The sequence below is a fragment of the Chiloscyllium plagiosum genome, chromosome 44, assembly GCF_004010195.1.
Source record: "Chiloscyllium plagiosum isolate BGI_BamShark_2017 chromosome 44, ASM401019v2, whole genome shotgun sequence".
In the NCBI taxonomy this organism is placed as follows: Eukaryota; Metazoa; Chordata; class Chondrichthyes; order Orectolobiformes; family Hemiscylliidae; genus Chiloscyllium; species Chiloscyllium plagiosum.
Window position 1 is genome coordinate 8,689,717 of NC_057753.1, and position 5,342 is coordinate 8,695,058.

The following is a 5,342-nucleotide window of genomic DNA, read 5'->3' on the forward strand; positions in this document are numbered from 1 at the left end:
CCATCCCTGGTAACATCTTGTAAACAGACTCACTGAGTTAGTCTTGTGTAGGCGTTGGAGGTGGCCCAGAATGGATATGTCCTCAGGAGAGTGGGAGGGGAATCGAAGTGGATTGCACAAGAAGATGGTACAAACCCACAAATTGTTGGAAGAACATCTCATCTTCCACCTGGGGAGTTTACAATAACATGGCATGTGCATTGAATTCACTATTTTCCAAAGCTCCCCTCCCATCCAACTCAATACCAGATTCAGATCTCCGACTAAGATCCGCCGTCTTAACGTAACCTGATTGTCTATCTTCGTTCCAACCTATCCACTCCACACTTCCCATCGACCTATCACCATCACTTCCTACGTTCGCCCACCTAATGCCATTCCACTTAGCATTTCCCTAGTCACACCCCTTCCCCATTTATCTCTCAGCTCACTTTCCCTCTCCTGTACTAAGGAAGGGTTATGCCCCATACGTCGTCTCTCTTGCTCTGCAGATGCTACCTGACTTATTGTGCTTTTTACCAGTGTCACGCTTAATCAACTCCAAAGTGCTTGTAATTTCTTTTCTGGATCCTTTAAAGTTTCAAACATCTTTACTATATCAGAAAGACCAGGAATGCATGCAGTATTCCAAACGTGACCAAACCAATGGCCCATACAGCCGCAACATGATCTCCCAGCTCCTATGTTTAGAACACTGATGAATAACGGCAAACATACCAAACGCTTTCTTCAATATCGTGTCTATATCAGACTCTGCTTTCAAGGAACTATGAAACTGCACTCCAAGATCTCTTTGGTTAGCAACACTCCCCAGGACTTTACCATTAAGTGCACACGCTTCGCCCTGATTTGCAACTCACATTTATCTAAATTATATTCGATCTGCGACGCCCCAGCTATTGGCCCATCTGATCAAGATCATATTGTACTCTGAAGTAACCTTCTTCACTTTTTATTACAAAAAGATGTGGACGCTTTGGAGAGGGTGCAGAGAAGGTTTACGAAGATGTTGCCTGGTATGGAATGTGCTAGCTATGAAGAGAGGTTGAGTAGGTTATGTTCGTTTTCATTAGAAAAAAGGAGATCGAGGAGTGTCTGATTGAGATGTCATCTGGATACTTCGTAACAATGCTTCCTATAATTGCATCAAAAGTCTTTATATAAGTTAAGATAAGCAGTGGATGCAGCACTGATCAAAGAACAAAGAAAGTTTACAGTCCAAGAACAGGCACCTCGGCCCTTCAAGCCTGAGCCGATCCAAATCTACTGTCGAAATCTGCCGCTCAATTCTTAAGCATCTGTATCCCCCTGCTCCCCACTGACTCGTGCATCTGCCCAGACGCAGCTTAAAAGAATCCACACCTCTGCTAGCAACGCGTTCCAAGCACCCACCATCGTCTGTGTGAAGCATTTGCCGCGTGTATCCCCCTTAAACGTTTAACCTCTCACCTTGAAAGCGTGACTTCACGTTATTGAATCCTTCACCCTGGGAGAAAGCTTATGTCTGTCTACCCTGTCTATACCCCCTTCGTGGTTTTGTAAACCTCAATCAGGTCCCCCTCAGTCTCTTGAAAACAAGCCTAACCTGCTCAAGCTCTCTCCACAGCTAGCACCTTCCATACAAGGCAATATCTTTGTCAACTTTCTTTGCACCCTCTCCAAAGCGTCCATATCCTTTTGGTAATGTTGCGACCAGAACTGTACACAGTATTCTAAGTGCAGCCGAACTACTGCCTCGTACAATGTTAACATGGCTTGACAGCTCTTATACTCAATAGCTCGTCCAATGAAGGCAAACATACCATATGCCTTCTTGACCACTCTATCTATCTGTGCAGCAAACTTCAGGGTACAATGGACCTGCATTCCCAGATCTCTCTGCTCATCAACTTTTCCCAAGGCTCTTCCGTTCATTGTATAATTCGCTCGAGAATTAGACTTGCCTAAATGCATCATCTCACATTTGTCTGGATTGAACTCCATCTGACGCTTTTCCGCCCAATTCTCCAGTCTATCTATATTCTTCTGTATTCTTTTACAGTCCCTTATGCTTTCTGCTACTCCACCAATCTTCGTGTCATCTACAAACTTGCTGATCATACCAACAGTGCCCACATCCAGATCATTTATGTATATCACAAACAACAGTGGAGAAAGTGAGGTCTGCAGATGCTGGAGATCAGAGCTGAAAATGTGTTGCTGGAGAAGCGCAGCAGGTCAGGCAGCATCCAGGGAAGGGCTTCAGGAAGGGCTTATGCCCGAAACGTCGATTCTCCTGTTTCCCTGGATGCTGCCTGACCTGCTGCGCTTCTCCAGCAACACATTTTCAGCACAAACAACAGTAGCCCAACACTGACCCCTGTGGAACACCACTGGTCATCCTTTCTACATTTCGAGAAACGTCTTTCAGCTACTACTCTCTGTCTCCTGTTGCTCAACCAGTTCTTTATCCAACCAGCTGAAACACCCTGCATACCATGTGACTTCATTTTCTCTGTTAGTTTACCACGGGGAACCTTATTAAATGCCTTACTAAAGTCCATGCATATGGCATCAACAGCCCTGCTTTCATCTATCACCTTGGTCACTTCTTTAAAGAACTCTATTAAGTTGTTAAGGCACGATCTCCCACGCACAAAACCATGTTGCCAATCACAGATAAGCCGATTCCTTTCAGTGTGTCACCCTACTAGTCACAGGCTCAAGTCTGACAAGCAACACTCTACCAACATCCCGTCTTCCACCTTCGAGCCAATTTTGTATTCATTTGACTAGTTCTCTTTGTGTTCTATGTGATCTAACCTCCCTACCAAATTTACCATGAGGAATCTTGTCAAACACCTTACTGAATTCCATTTCGTTCAAATCTCCGGCTCTGAACTCGTCAAACCACTTTGCTACTTCTCAAAATTTGTCAGACACGACTTCCCACGCAGAAGGTCATGTTGACTATTTCTAATAAGTCCCTGCCTTTCCAAATCACATAACTCCTGTCGCTTTGGATTCCTTTTAACAACTTGCCCACCACTGATGTCAAGCTAATTAGTCTGTAGTTTCATGGGTTTTCCTCATCACTTTTCTTAAGTAGCGGTACGACATTAGCCAACATGTGGTCTTCCTACATTTCACCTGCGGCTATCAATAAAAGAAATATCACAGCAAGGGGCCCAAAATCGCTTCGTCAACTTCCCACAGTAGAATATTAAAGTGCAGAAACAGATTACTAGTGTAATGTGTATTCACTCATCCAAAAAGTCATCCATCAGACTTATCCGCCTTTCCAGAATTTGTTCAGCAGAATTGTAGTTTCGTGCATTTGATGTATGTATATGTGTGTGTAAGCGATTTTGCCTCTGGTAGCCCTTCCAGCAGGGAGTTCAAGGGAATCCTCTCCCCCTTTGCACTAACGTTTCTAGACTACCGTCTTAAAATCCCTTTATTACCATACTCCCCCGTATCAGATCATGAAGCTATGGTAGTCAGGCCTTTCCCATCTACAATATCAAGGCAGATCAATCTTTTGTGCATTTTAATTAATACACCCTTTCTCTGTCCTCTTCCAAGGGCAACGAGCCAACATGTCTAAATTTTGATCACAACTGTATTTTTCAGGTGTGAAAATGTGCGTATACTTCAACTAGAGGAAACGTCATTCTGCAAATTGTATTGGTAAATAAGCCAGCCTTGGAATCCTCAACGCTTCCTCTCAGTGTTGTTCAATACCGAGAAGTACCAATTCATATGCTGAGCGAAGATGGCACATGGTAATCAGCAGGGCGTTTCCTTGACGATGTTGAACCTGAAACCACGAGATGTCATGAAGTCCAGAATCAATGTTGCGGTCTCTAAAGGCAGGTCCCACTTGTTTGTATAGCACTGTGATGCCTTCTCTGTTTTGCAGGTGGCATAGGTCATATCCAGGAATAGTGATGGCGGTATCTGGGCCATTGTTTGTAAGGGATAATTCGGTGAATATGATTGTGTCAGGCTGTTGATTGCCTGGCCTATAGGATGGCTGCATCAATTCCTGGAACTCGTCCCCAGAGGTTTTTAAGGTGAACTTTGCATCGTCGAAAGGGCTGTTTCTGCCATTTGCATGTTACGTTGCTTAGGTCGACACCAACTTTCTTTAAGACTTTGTAGCGTTTGATACAACTGATTGGCTTGCTAGACAATGTTAGGAGGCAATTGAGAGTCTAACCCCTGCTGCTTGTTTTGTGTCACATATAGACCAATTCAGGTCAGGAGGTTTACTTTCCTTCCCTGAAAGACATTAATGATCCAGATGTCTTTCTTTTTTCCAAAATCGACAAAGAATTTACAGTCATCAGTAAGTTCGTGATGGCAGCTTTTAAAACAAAATCATTGAAGTAAAATTCGACGATCAGGCCGTGATCAGATTCCAACCCGGGTCGCCAGAGCATTACCTGAGTTTCCTGATTAATAGTCTAGGGATAATACTGCTAAGGCAGCGGGTGAAAATACATGCTGCAAATTCAGGTGGGTAAAAACATAGGGGGCATAAACAAAATACTTACAGAAAGCGAAAGAGTTTGGGAGAATCGGAGGGTGAGAACAATGAGAGACTGGGAAACAGTGAGAGAGAATCCGAGTCTCAGAAACAATGGAGAGAAGTGGGGAGAAGGATGCATTAGGAAACAAAGGGACAAAATGAAATTAAGGCACAGAAATTGAGAAGCAATAAGTGATACACTGGGAAACAAAGACGGAGAAACAAAGGGACAAAGTGAAATTAAGGCGCAGAGACTGAGAAGAAATGGGTGAAAAAGACACCGAGGAACAGCATGTGAGAGAAGTGGGAGAAACTTTGTAGGCGAAACAGGAACAAAGATGCAGAAACAGAGACTGAGGAGTGAAAAACAGGCTGATACAGAGGTCATGAGGAACAGATGCGAAGAACAGAGATGGAGAATTGGAGACAATGAAAGCAAACTGAGAAAAACAGTGAGAGGAACAGAGGAGAAAAACAAAGAGAAAAAGCACAAGGGAGGAAAGACGTGTTGGGAAACATTGAATAAAAACAGAGGTACAGAACAGAGTCTGAGAAACAGGGGGTAGAAAAAGAAGGGGAGAATGAGAGACTGAGAAACGGTGCGAATGGCAGACAGAAAGTATCAGAGAGGGAGAAACAGACTCAGGAAGAGGTGGGAAGAAAACGAAATGGAGAATCAATAGAGCGGAATCAAAAGGGAAAGAAAGGAGAAAGATATTAGAACATAGAACATAGAAAACTACAGCACAGGACAGGCTCTTCGTCCCAAGATGTTGTGCTGAGGTTTATTCCGATTCTAAAATACAGTAGACTGACCTCCGCACCCCTG